The sequence below is a fragment of the Rhodnius prolixus genome, unplaced genomic scaffold (genome assembly GCF_049639745.1).
Source record: "Rhodnius prolixus isolate KJV_2025 unplaced genomic scaffold, Rpr scaffold_3, whole genome shotgun sequence".
NCBI lineage: Eukaryota > Metazoa > Arthropoda > Insecta > Hemiptera > Reduviidae > Rhodnius > Rhodnius prolixus.
The window spans coordinates 19,130,841-19,145,511 of NW_027411603.1; the positions used below are offsets into that span (position 1 = coordinate 19,130,841).

General features: G+C 33.5%; 2 protein-coding genes across 14 annotated transcripts in view; one reads left to right on the forward strand and one right to left on the reverse strand.

Moving 5' to 3' along the window:
* The window catches only part of Nlg3 (Neuroligin 3), a 613,493-nt gene that overhangs the window by 587,520 nt on the left and 11,302 nt on the right, over positions 1 to 14,671 (reverse strand). The gene's annotated exons all lie outside the window — the stretch shown is intronic.
* Positions 1 to 14,671, forward strand: part of LOC141452374 (neuroligin-4, Y-linked-like) — a 232,185-nt gene that overhangs the window by 77,323 nt on the left and 140,191 nt on the right. For 7 of the 12 annotated variants that reach the window (XM_074124418.1, XM_074124419.1, XM_074124420.1 and 4 more), the window contains one exon: positions 813 to 2,343. The gene's annotated coding sequence lies outside the window, so the exon portion shown is untranslated. The remainder of the gene's footprint in view (positions 1 to 812; positions 2,344 to 14,671) is intronic. The other 5 variants (XM_074124425.1, XM_074124428.1, XM_074124423.1 and 2 more) reach the window with 4 other exon arrangements.

Consider the following 14,671-nt stretch of genomic DNA (forward strand, 5'->3'; position numbering starts at 1 on the left):
CACGCTTCTACTCACAATGGAAATGCAAAATGTTAGAAATTGTGTTAAGTCTGACGGAAGTTAGATATTAGATAGCAGGGCTGAAAAGAGGGAATGTTTAAGGCAAACAATATTCTCCTCACACTCCCCTCTTTTAGTTCAAAGGGTCATTTCTTGTAGCTAAGTGAATGTCTATGCATATTCTCTGAGATAAACTTTATAATGACGTTATAAAGCTTTCTGTCTTTTGTACTTCTTATAATTTTAATAATGGCTCTAACATGTATAGAAGTTCAAAATAGAAAGGTTGATGTATTTTAGTTTAAATTACGATTGAAACAGTTTAGTAGAATTTAATAATAAAAATGAAATAATACTTAGAAGTACTAAACACTAGTGTTTTTAATATTAGACGAAAAAATAGGAAGGCTGGGTCTTTAGTACTGTGATGGAGTTTATGTTTGAACTTTGACTACTTTTTTTAAAAAAACTTCAAGAAGGCTCTTTATAAGAAGGCAGCGCCATTTTTAATTTAGCCCCTTCACTCGCAAGACAAAGAAAGCAATCCATCCAATAATTTCTGCGGACCTGAATGTTTAAAGATCGCATGCACTAACTAATCAAAATAACTATAGGCTTCCTTTCCATTGTGACATTAAATATATGACTTATAAAGCCTTTTAAGTAATTTAATTTAATTTTTAAAATATAAGCAAATAAACTGTTCAGAATTGGTAAAAACATTAAACATGTATAAGTATTCCTATACCAGTAAGAGAAAGTGTTTTAGATTTTGCGAATATGATCTTCATCTTTACAAAGTTTCATTCTAGTTTCAGGATTTTAAAATCTTTCCACCCCAGCAGTATAAAGCAAAATCAGTGAAAGTAGCTGTAACAGCAGTTCCAACAATCCTGCAATAGCACTAGCTGTAGCAGTAGTAGCAGATGATGTATTAGCAGTAGCAGCTGTAGCAGAAGATTTAGCAGTTCAGCAGTGGCAGTGGGATTAGGTGTAGCAGCAGTAACAAAAAGCAGCATCAGTGAAAGTAGCTGTAGTAACCGCTGCAGTAGCACCCAAAGTAGCAGTAGCTGTAGCAGCAGCATCAGCAGAAGCAGCTGTAGTAGAAGAGGTAGCAGTTCAGCAGTAGTAGTAGCAGTAGCTGTAGCAGTAGCAGTAACAGTAGTAACAAAAAGCACCATCAGAAAAAGTAGCTGTAGTAACCGCAGCGGTAGCACCCAAAGTAGCGTAAGACTAGCAACCCTATCTCCATTTTCATTAATTTTTTATTAGCAGTAGCAGAGCATGTTTGTATTTTTATTTTATTTTTTGAGCAAGGAACCTTTCGGTTATTATGCTCTTAATAGTAATGTAGCAATAATAACAACTGTAGCATGGTAGTAGTAGCAACAGTTGCTGAATGGGGCGTTAGTGAAAGTTGCTGCAGCACCAATTCCAGTAGGAAGGGAAGCTGCCCTAGCAGTTACAGCAGTCGCAGTATCTGTAGCAGCAGTGACATCAGTAGCAGTTGTAGCAGAAGATGCAGCAGTTCAGCAGTAGCAGTGACAGTAGCCGCAGCAGCAGTTACAAAAAGCAGCATCAGAGAAAGTAGCTGTAGTAATCGCTGCAGTAGCACCCAAAGTAGAGTAGTTGTAGCGGCAGCAACAGCAGTAGCAGCTGTTGTAGTAGAAGAGGTAGCAGTTCAGCAGTAGCAGTGACAGTAGCTGCAGCAGCAGTTACAAAAAGCACCATCAGAAAAAGTAGCTGTAAGTAACTGCTGCAATAGCACCAAAAGTAGCGGTAGGTGTTAAGCGTAAGACTAACAACCCTATCTTCATTTTCATTTATTTTTTTCTAATTTTGAAAATATTAGTAATAGCAGTATAGCAGTGGTAATAACAGCTAAAGCTTAGTAACAGGTGCAGTATGAAGCGTCAGAGAAAGTTGCTGTAGGAGCAGATACAGTAGGACCAGAAGCTGCCGTAACAGTTGCAGTAGTCGCAGTAGCTACTATAGCAGTAGGAGCGGAAGCTGTAGCAACGGTAGCAGTAGCAGTGTAGCTGTTGCAGTAGTAGCAGAAGTAGCTGTTCCAGCATCAGCAGTAGCAGTTTAGTTGCAGCTGTAGCGGTAACATCTTCAGCGACAGGGTAGCAGCAGTAGCTGTAGCAGCAGTAATGGCATTAGCTGTACCAACATCTGCTGTAGCAGTTTAGTTTAAGCAGTAGCGGTAACATCCTCAGCTGCAGTGCAGTGGCAGTAGTAGCTGTACCAACAGTTTCAGTAGCAGTTGCGGGAGAAGCTATTGCAGTAGTAGCAGCAGTAGCAGTTGAAGAAGCAGTTGCTGTAGCAGTTATAGCTTTGACAGTAAGCAAATGCTTTTTATGCGAATGTGTAATTTTGCTACTTGGCTTTTTTTTTATTGTTGCCAAAAAGCTCTTGGGATGTATCAGTTTTTGACAGTCACTTAAAATATTAATTAGATTTTATTACTGCCATTTTTTATTCTAGCAAGTGTAAGATATTAATGATTGAGAGTGTGCTTTATTTGAAGTCATTATTCTCAGTTACGTAATATAATAAATTTATTTTGTATTTCGTCCGTCGTGGCCCGCATCGGCAATATGGCTGGGAAAAATTTGAGGAGGCATGTTAAATAGTCGTAAGTGAAGTTAGTTACATGACCAGACAAGCAATACGGGCGACATGTAGATGGGCAGAGTTCGTGGGGGCGGATTAACAGACTTGATGACAGAATAGAATTAGGATTCTGACTAATACTAACAGAAACGAAAAAAAAGTTGTCTGAAAATTGAACTGAATAAGCACGTATTGAGTTTAATATTCTGATGCAAGAAAATTAAATTTGACAAAAGTTTGATCTTTTAATTTAATTAAAAGTGTACCTTTTGGCGTTCAATCAACCCTTATACTTAACATTTTAAACTGTAAGTTTTTGTTAAGGAATAGGCATTGTACATTTTTACAAATGTTTATTGTGAAATAATTGTCCTAACAACCTAACTTACTTACTTGCTGAAAACAATTAAAATACTAATTTGATTTTAATTGTTATAGTGCATCGCTGAATGAATGCGAGAGCACTTCTGTGTCATTGGTCACTTTCTTGTCATGTGTGAATGAGATTTCATAACCATTTTTAATACAAAACATAAACTCTTTAAGTCAAATATTTTGGGTTCATGTACATCAATATTAAAAATGGGACGGAGGGAAAAATCCAATAAGATTAAAACTAACTACGCAAAAATAGTGCTGCATTTTCAGAAGGAAAGAATTCGAACAGTGAGTTTGTACATAAATCGCGCATGCAATTAATTGAAGTTAGTCACCAGGTCACATTGTTGAAACTGCGCTTATTGTCAAATTGTAGTAGTCAAAGCAATATAACTTACATTTTCGCGAAAAAAAAAGTAATTAATATATATTTAAAAACTTGAGTTAACATCTTTTGGCGAGCTGGATCAAAGAAAAAATATTAATATTTAATCGATATTAAAATATCGAAATAACTTTATGTAACTTCTTAGGCTTTATAGTATAACATACTAAATTTTTAATGTTGATTTAAAGATTTTGAGAAATCTGTGATCTACAATTAAAAGGAAAAAGATTAATGAAATTTAGGCCTCGTAACATCCACGCAGCGTGATATGATGCTTTAGCATTGGAAATTAAGGTAATAAGCCGTGTTTTTTTCAAACGCCGTAGATAGAAACAAAGAATACCGAATAAATTATGTACTCAATAATTGTTCTCAGTTGTTTCTTCCAAAATAAAAATGTCTAAAGCATTTTTCTTTATTCTGCTCAAAAACTAACACGTAAAGCCATGAAGTGCCTAACTAATCTGCTTGGACAAAGTCTCTCACCCTTTGGGAAACTTCTAAAGTTAAACTGAAGCTTAATAAAGTACCCAGTGACTCAAATAGCTGCTGGCCGATTAATCTCCACAGTGAACTAAGTAAGGTTATTAAAAGGATGTTAGGATCAACCGCCACTTGGTTTTCCATTTAAGATGAGCAGTTTGGATTTAGGTTCGGGTTTTCACTATCCCAAGTAGCCAGAAATGTTGATGGTGTAAGTGGGGTGTTTTAGTCAACCAAGCACACTTGTTTGAGATTGATGGACAACCAAGAGGCATTTAACACAGAATTGAATAATAGGGTACTAAGCAGACTGGTAGAGTACAGTTTTTCTCCTATCTAATTAAGACTAATTATATGTAAATGAAGGAAATTCAGCGCATCTTATTAACTCCATGCCTCAAGTTTATTACGCATCTTAGGAATCCGTCAATGATCTTTATTATTTCACCCGTATATTTTGATACAAAGTTATGCCTTAAGATTTTAGATTAGTCTAATTAGTCTAATTGTATATTATTCTGATGACTTGCCACACTATTCAATCGTTAATCTTCGTATTGGAAACTAAATGCTACAGACAACAGAAAGATCACGTCAAGTATTTGCACGTTATACATTCAATCAAGGATTAAAATCAATCTGACTAAAACGGAAGCTGTTCTTTTTTCTAAATGGAGGCCGGTGTTTGTATGGGCATGTTGACTTCGAAAATCGTGTTATAATTTGCATGTTATGGTTAAATTCATTAACAGTAAAACTAGCTTTCGCTTCTCACACTAATGTCACGAACGAGTCATTCGTGCCTTGTTGCATTTATTGCGGAAGGACACAAACTGGCTCCAGAAAACCTTTCTTTATGAAGTACTAATACTGATGCTGTAGCTTACTTGCCCCTCTATGACAGGGGCCTCCAAACATTTTTGATCATCGACCCCTAAAAATTTGCTAATTCTCTTATCGACCCCTCTATAAAAAAAATGTTATAAGCATAAAAAAAACTTGTGTTTCTTAAATAATTTATTTCATTTTGGCAAAATCAAATTCTTTATATAAATCAATGAGAAGGATGTGCTTGATGAAACTTGGCAAGATTTGCAATGTTTGGTTAGTTTCCGTCTTAAATCGCCACGTAGTTCTTCATACAATCTATTTCTGTGCTTTGTTAAAATCGATATTACCGTGACTAAAGTCAGATTCAACCATATACGAGGTTGGGAATGTAATTAAAAAGGGAAACGCCGCTTTTACAAAGTTTTGTATATTTTTGCGTAATATTCATATTCGTCCAAAATTAACTCATAGTTGAATTATTAAAAAGCATTGCTTCTAGGTTAGCTAATAATTCAATGACTTCGTCTTACAGATGACTAGTTATTATATTGTAATCGCAAAAGGCATACCAAACGAAAATCGTATATACTTCGTTGCTGTCAATAAATTTGCGATTGAATAGTATTGGTGTTCATTATTTTACTATTATTAAATTATTTACTATATTAACAAACTAAGAGACAAATATATAATCAGAAACTATTGTTCAATGGTAATAAACTAATAATAAAAAGTAACATGATCAAAGTAAACAAAGAAGTCATTATGGCGGGGGTATTTACATGAAAGCTGTGAATTTAATTTCAAATTTAACTTAACAAAGTTTTAACAGTAAAAACGAATTATAGTTTAAAACTGAACAAGGCCAAAGAAGAGCTTAGAAAACCGTAGTTCCCCATCTCTGAAGTTGTATGTAGACTGAATTATGCCCTGGTGCAAAAAACGGACCTTGCTTATCCACTAACCCTTCTTATTTGAGAGATTGCTTTTATAACTTCCTTTAATTTTTTTATTTATTTGTTCTTTCATTTATCATACCTGAGCATAAATAGTTTTATTTTTTACTTCCTCTTTCATAAGTGGATATATTGATTCATGTTTCCATTTTGAGTTTGAAGGGGAACTTAAAGGAGATAGAGTGCGGGAAAAAAAGATTTTTATAGACTGATATTTGTGGGAGGCTCTGTCTCTTTGGGTTCAGAAAAAAAGAGAACCAAAAAAAGCAAATATTCATCAGAAAAAGCCGATCACTTTTCTCTTCTTTAACTGGCGCTTGTCAGACTTTTCAATGTACCTTTCGATTAGATTATTACTACTTTTAGCATAAATGCAGCGCTTTCCATTATCTTGTAATAATAATAATAATAAAATGTTTATTCATTCAAAAAATAATACATAATATAAAGCATAAAAAACAAAACACAAATAATGCATGGATTTTACTCCGTCTGCGTGAATTGCAATAAAATTAAAAATGTTAACCAAAAAAATTATAATGTTTAAAAAAAAAACTTAAAATTCGTTTTTAACTTATGAAATTTTATAACTAACAAATATAATGTGGTATAAATGAAGAAACAAAAAATTGAAATTTTGCCAAATTAAATTTTTAAGATTTTACCAAAAAATAGCCAAAAAAATAAAATCATTTTTCTTTTAAATTAATACAGAGAAAAGAGGTTAATAATCCCATTGTTCCAACAACCAAGTTCTATATCTGGATGCATCTCTTAAAAATGAGCACAGATTATTCCAGTTTTTTCCATTTAAGAACTCACAAAGTTCTACCTCTGTGAGCACCTTTCTATTAAAATATTTAAGTCTATAAGAAGACAAAATAGGGCAAACTGCGATAAAGTGCATAATATTTTCAATTTCTCGCAAATTGCACATGGAGCAAAGCTGACACTCGTCATTTTTAAAATGTTTATATTTTAAGTTTAGCGCTTCACATCTGGCCTTTAAAATGAGCTTGGCATCACTAAATGAAAGTGTGCTGATATAATTACACTCATAGCTCAACTTCGAATAAAACCTGTGATGTACAGCTTGTCTGGCTTTACCTTCAGCACTTAATTTATCATTTTGTTCTATTTGAGAAACTAAACTGTTTAAACTTGACTGCCAAACCTCCAAACAGTTAGAATCAAGATTTACCGCAGGAAATTGAAACTGTGCACACAATAGCTTCCAATCATTAAACCAATAAACATTTTTAGAGATTACTTTCGCGGCTATTATTCTAGGCAATCTACATTCTGGCAACTTAAATAACTTTAAAATATAATTGAAATGTAACTTCAGAGTGTAGATAAACATACTAGACATGCCAATCTCTAAATTTTTGCACCTAGTTAGGCGTATTGGGAGGCAAAGAGAATAACTTTTTGAGGAAAAACCTCTGAAGTTTCTCAACAGTTTCATATCGGTTAAACCCCCAGACCTGGGCTGCATAGCACATAATGGCTCTAGAAGTGGCATAAAAAATCTTGAACTTAGAGTCTAAAGGTATATTTGAATTTGACAGCATCCCGCTCCATGTGTAATTTAAACCAAATTTAGCACTTCCCAATTTATCTTTTAAATGCTTATCGAAAGACAATGAAGGCGACAGATTTATCCCCAAGTATTTATAACTTTTCATAATCTCTATATTCTGATCATCAAAATGCCATTTTTCTGATAGCATGCCTTCCCCCTCTTTTTTTACAGATCATAATTTTTGATTTTTCTAAGTTGACCGCTACCAGCTATTGCTAGTTGAAAACCTGCAAGGCGTTGAATATATTGTCAGGTAGACCCAGCTTGGCCTTTAGCTGAACATCTACACAATAAATCTTTCTCAGAGGAAGTTTGTAGTGGATAGGTCAGAAAAGTATAGAAACGGTTCATCCTTTATTGAAGTTTTCATTGTGCTTCAGATGGATTATCGTTGGTATATAGCAGTAAAAGAGAAAATTAAATTTAAGTAAATGTCTTCAATAAAACATGAGTAAAAATATCTCGATTAAAAATTTTAGAATAAAGTGATAGTATTGTATCACTATAATGAGAATACCAAACGTATTGCAAACATTAAAATTCCGTAACATATTGGCAGGTATACGTTGTTTTTTTTCATTTCCGTCAAATTTCAATTTCGTAAAATTAAATTCAACACCTGTTGAGTAACAATACGTCGTGAAGATATTAAACATTAAATTATAAAAAAAGTTTGTATAAATCTGTATCACAAATATTAAATCAATATAAACCTTATAAACTTATGCTTGGTGCTACAAAATGTTCACGGTCCTTGAACATCGTTTTTCACAGTTAAAAGGCAAATTTTACTTACAACCGAATTTTTAATAAATCTTTAATTAGATATTACTTAAGCGCACAAAAATTATTCTAGTAATATTATGTTAAAACATTTATTAATTCTAAATTAATGTTTTAGGTTAGTTAATATTTAGGGTATTTTAAAAAGAATCCGTTTCAGGCATTATATAAACATTATTCGTTAAATAAAATATATTATTATTCAGTAGCGTACTATTATTATTCAAACTTGTAATTAAAAATCGCTTTATTTTATCAAAAAAGTCTTACTTTCAACTGCCAACAAACTTCATGAACTCATATAAACTCACATTTACATATATATTTATAAAAAATTAAATATTTTTGTATTATTTTTCTGTAGGTACTTCGGTTATTATTTTTTCATGCACATTGAATATAAAGGAGGATTTTCCCGATATTTTAAAGAAAGTTTGAAAATTTTATCTTTTATAGAAAAAGAGAAAAAAATTGTCAAAGTTGGGCTTTTTTCAACGTTACGCTTTTTCGTGCAGTTTTTGACGATCAACCCTTATACAACTGTCCTACCGGACAGTTTTAATACATTTTCTTACAGAAGTTAATGGCTTTTACTTTAGAGAGGCACAAATTTAATTTCTGTAAATTTAGTTCACTTATTACCAACCTTTTTTTAGACTTATTACCAAGTAATTTATTATCGCTAACTTTTTCAACAGCACGCTTGCTTTTTGAATCCCTGTCTGGTTTTGGGTATTCATCCATCATCAGAGACCGATTAATCAGCCTGGTATTGAGAATTTGACCTCAACTATATTTCTGTCCAACGCTACGCTTGCTGACGCTCAATGTCACAAGCACAAACTTTTTTTGGAAATTTTGAATTTTAATGACAAAGTAGCTGAGTAAATACAGCCAGGAATGTTGGTAAAACAGAAAAAAATATAATTTTAATGAAATATCAGAGTTAAATTTGGCAAAAAGTAAGTTTCAATTACCTCTTTAAAGTACAAATCAGATACGTAGGAGAGCGTTCTTTGTCTCCATTTATGAAATGTAATAAAACGTTATTAAAAATTCAAGTATTATAAAAATTACGTTCAAATGTTTAATAAACTATCGCACGAAACAAAGTAGAAAAATAAAAAAACAAGATTTTTCAAATTAATATCTTATATTAATTCAGATTCTTTTTAGTAGACGTAATAAAATTGTTTTTTGTCTTCACAAAATTACTGACTAAAGCTTAACTATAGATGAGCTTGTTCGCCCTATAGATACAATTGACTGCCATATTTAATACCATAGTTGTGAGGTATGTGAGGTCTCGGACCTTGGTCTGCCTCCTGCTTAGAAAACCAGCCACTATACAGGGTGATCCATTTAAAAGGCACCAATCGCAAATAACTTTTTAGGAAAGCGGAATTTCGAAAAAACGTACGAAGTAAACTATATGTTTTTTTTAGTCTAGTTTTCAAATTTTTCAACCCCGGTGCTGTATCTTCATTTTTCACGGAGTTACGGCCAAAAACTCGATTGGGGTTCCATAAGGACCACTGGTTTTGACAATGATTATGAAAACTACATTACGAAAAAACGTACGAAGTAAACTATATGTTTTTTTTAGTCTAGTTTTCAAATTTTTCAACCCCGGTGCTGTATCTTCATTTTTCACGGAGTTACGGCCAAAAACTCGATTGGGGTTCCATAAGGACCACTGGTTTTGACAATGATTATGAAAACTACATAAAAAACTATGAAAAGTGACGTAAACCCCGTTTCGATATCCCTAATATTTGTCGAGATATTTAAGATCAAAGTTACGATTTTATCTATTCGTGAACGGTTTTCAGTATTAATTTTCCACCAGAAATACACGTTTTAGGAGGACCTCTGACTACAAAAAATGTTATTTGTGACGCAAAGAACAAAAATAATATGAATTGGAGATTTTAAAACATGTAGTGTAATGTAATGGTTAAGGGTGTATTATCATCAAATAAAAGCAATCATCACATCCTTTTAGCTCACCCAGTATGCAAGACTTCTTGACCTATGATTACGGTAAGAATATCTTGCCAGGGATGGGCGGGTGTGGGTGTTCGTCTAGTGGTCAAGAGCGTGGCTTTTTAAGTGGGAGTTCCCCAGTTCGAATCCCGCATATGACTACACTTTATTAAAAAAAGTATGATGATACTGCATACGCGAGATTCGAACTGGGGATCTCCCATTTACAAAGCCACGCTCTTGACCACTAGACCAACACGCTGGCAAGATATTCACCGTAATCATAGGTCATGAAGTCTTGCATACTAGGTGCTTTAAAATGATGTGATGGTTGCTTTTATTTGATGATAAAAACCAATTTATCCTGATTCACCCACAACCATTACATTATACTACAGACTACATGTTTTAAAATCTTAAATTATTATTATTTTTTCACTTTGTGACACCAATACCATTTTTTGCAGTCAGAGAACCTCCCAAAACGTGTATTTCTGGTGGAAAATTAATATCGAAAACCGTTCACGAATAGATAAAATTGTAACTTTGATTTTAAATATCTCAACTAATCTTAGGGATATCGAAACGGGATTAACGTCACTTTTTACAGTTTTTTATGTAGTTTTCATAATCATTGTCAAAACCAGTGGTCCTTATGAAACCCCAATCGGGTTTTTGGCCGTAGCTCCGTGGAAAATGAAGGTACAGCATCGGGGGTAAAATATTTGGAAACTAGACCCAAAAAAACATATAGTTTACTTCGTACGTTTTTTCGAAATTCCGCTTTCTTAAAAAGTTATTAGCGATTGGTGCGTTTTAAATGGATCACCCTGTATATAAAAGACAGAATTTTGGACATCATCTAACTCTTCCAATATTTGTCCTGACCTTTATAAATTCCAATTACCTTAACCTTAATGATTTAAAATCCATAATTTGAAATACATTGATGGTAAATGAAAATGAGGAAACTAGATCGTAAATAACAAAACTGGCATGATTAACTTATTAACTTAACTTCATGATTAACTCAAATATTTCAAGTAATTGTACTTAAGATTCAGTGGACTGAAAGAGTCTAGTGAGAAAATTCTGTAATGTCTACACTTTTGAAAAGATGTTCCTAATAATGCACTTAAATCGATTAGTTTGTAAATATTAATTAATTTGTATAATATAATAATATATTTCAAATTATGGATTTTAAATCATTAAAGTTAAGGTAATTGGAATTTACAAAGGTCAGGACAAATATTGGATGATTTCGTCATTCTCCACTTTTAGATTAGTTGCAAACAAAAATAAGGTTTGAGTTTTCAATTATTTTACTTAGTTTTCATTTTAAAATTAAATGAAATCCTGGCAAGAATCGCTAAGCTTTACTGAAATGTAAATTGCAGAGTTAATCGCTCTAAGTTAATAAAATAAAGTAAGTGTAGCCCAAGAGGTGTTGAAGACGCCTGCGCTATTCAAACTTCTACGTGTCCATACTGCTAGAACATAAGCGTGTGTGCGTTTGGCGAAATGAAGTTTGCTCGTGTGTACGCTCCAGTAGTTGCACAAATCAACTACTTCTGTAGATACTGCGTATGTTGTGTCTACTGAGACGTGGGTATTGTTTGGATTGTACACTTGGATGCTTAATGAGACTCTAAAATTATTGAAGAAATAGAGTTCGCCTACTCTATTTATTCAGCTAAGAGGTAATGAGTTAGAAGCTATTGAAGGAAATGCTTCATTATACCGAGGAGAAAGGTTTGGCTTATCGGAACTCAGTGATTTTTTTTTTTTGCGTAGTGGGTATGTAAAGGGTTCTGTAAATAATATACTTAAGCACGGGCGAGTGGGAAAAATTATCGTCGGCCTCACGATTCCAGAAAGCGAATGTATGAATGAAAGACTGTGAACGTATATAACTGTAAATTTCTCATTTAATAATAATCAGCATAGATGGCCTCGCGATCACCTGATCGCATGGTCGATTGTTAGGGATTCTTCAGAATCCTGTGTTAGCGACTTATCCTTGTCATCGTTAGCTGGCCCTCATTCAATTTTTTCAGTTTTGTTTAATGTTTCATATCTAATCATATTTAGTGCGTCGTAGCACGCATAATTATTATAACCCTGACTGGTTTCAGATTTTCATCCACATTTTCTATAAATAAATAATTATCAAATCCCAGACCGTGTGATTGGGAATCGAACCGAGTACCGTAATATATCTTAGCTTTGCGGGCTTTAGAACTCTTAGCTATCGTGGCGCCTAATATATTACACACATTTTTATATGTATTGTCCATAAGAAACATTGAAATATGGTCGTAATTTTTCAACTGCGATACATTTTAGATTGTGTCGGCATCGATCCGTTACAAAGGAACTTTACCGGTTTGTAGTGCTTGCACAGAATGGAATACTCCATTAAATTAAGAAATCACGTTGCAATAAATATCAACAAGTAAAAGAAAAATGTTGAATGTAGTCTTGTGAGGGAGTTTTCTTGTGTAAGGAGCAAAGTTGAAGAATGGCCACTTAATTCAGTGAAGTATGTATCAACAGCAGAAAAAGTGGGCTTTCATTGAATGCTACTTTAAATAGAGGGAAAGATGCGCTGGTATTGGTGTTGTATTTTGTACAGTTTAGTAAAGTATACTCAAGAAAGTGAAGTGTAGTTCAACACCGGAAAGGAAGGACGTTATTTCTGCCGTACAGCGCCATTGAGGAGTGGAGTAGAAGAGAAGAACACTTCACACATCATCTAGACGGTACTAATAATGGAAGAAAGTTGAGCATGTGCAACAGGGCCGCTACAACTTTATTTCAGCGAGAGAAAATGAAGATTTTTGTTCATAAATCACGCCTTCAAATAAATGCTTAGAATAAAGTTATCATTGAAATGAATTCATTAATTCAGTATACGACATCACTGTAACGAAGAGCTAATTAAATTACTTCAGTTTTTTTCTTATTTTTTTTTTTACAACAGCTCAGTATCCGTTTGACTTTCTTTTTAATCAGGAACCTTTCTGTCAATGTTTTTCCTGCTTAACTTGAAAGAAGTAAAAAGAGAGAAAAAAACCTTTACATTTCCAGGAATCCTGTTTTGAAATAAAGTCCGATGAAAAGATTCTAAATGAAGTATCCAGGAATTATACATTTCCAAAATGTACACTTATTATCTGTAGCTTAGCGTGTAACCGAAAAATAGTCGTAGGAGGCAGGAGCTGCTACATAATATAAATTTGCACTTTGGACTACAAGACCAGGTGCTGTTTACAGCCAAGATTCCAAAATAAAAATAAAAAAATTCATTCTCTACCGTGCGTTCGGCCTGGCCAGTGCCTGCTTATGTTATCTATCGTCTGTGAGTTCTATATTTTTGTTATTATTTTGTATCTAGTATAAGTTTTCCTTTTGTACGATTATTTTCCTTAATTAAAGGTATTTTGTCGTTTGGTTCATTAAGCACAAGAGAGAATTTTATTTTACTCCCTATCGCCCCGGGAATTGTCTCCAGGACCCTTCTCACCAGTGAGCTATCCCTCCAGAGGCACCCTTAAGGGTATTTTTCTTTTGAGGCTGGTTAGGGATATCGTCTCTGATAGCTTCGGCTATCTGGCGCCCGCAAGGATACCGTCCCTTTCCCCTGACCGGTCACAAGCGTGATTATTTTATCCATGTAGCTGGATCATTTCATTTTATATCAGTAAAATTTCTAATGACTTCTGTTTCTTTTTCGTTTTAAATTAAAGTCAGGATCTTTGCCTTGTCCATTAATAACTATTTCTTCTAAGAATGCCTATTCAGAATTGGCAAACAATCTGTACACTATATAGCAGGGATGGGCAAAGTGCGACCCGCGGGCCGCTTGCGGCCCTTTAAACATTTTCCTGCGACCCGCGGCACAAAACGGCAAATAATAAACATTTTAATCATAAAATATTTCAAATTTGATTTCAATAAAGTTTGGTAATGTTCAACTATTGTACAATTATTGTTTCAGCGTTCAAATCTTATATTAGTAATCCGCGCTCTTTCTTTGTATGATCACTCCACTTTTAGTACGCCATTTTTACACACAACGGATTTTCGCCTCTTCTCTAGTTATTTATTTTACAGTGATATATAAATGTGAATGCAATCGCATTATTTTTATTTCGTCTGGCTTTTAATAGAAATAATGATGAAGGAAGATATGAAGCAATTTCATAGAAGTAACTAATGCCGTTTTTTTTGTTGATTTGTTAATAAATTATCTGTATTATAAATAGATAAAAACAATTAATAAATAAGAACCCGAAATAAATATAAAAAGAAATATATATTTACTGCGGCCCTCGGTAATAAACCAATAAACTTTTGCGGCCCTCGGTAATAAACCAATACCCCTATGTGGCCCTTTACAGAAAAAAGATTGCCCACCCCTGCTATATAGTAGCAAAGTATTTAAAGTTAGTAAGTTTTTCGACTCAAAATGACGATGTAAATTATTATAACATATTACAATGAAAAACGCGTTTATTGTTACCGGAGGTAGCATGAAAGCAGTAATATTCTAGAATAATTTAGACAATTTTCCAACTAACCATGTTCATGATTCTCTTATTCTTTTTCTGGCGATTTTGGTATAATTCTAGGGTTTCAGGTTTCGTTTGTTCGTTGGGC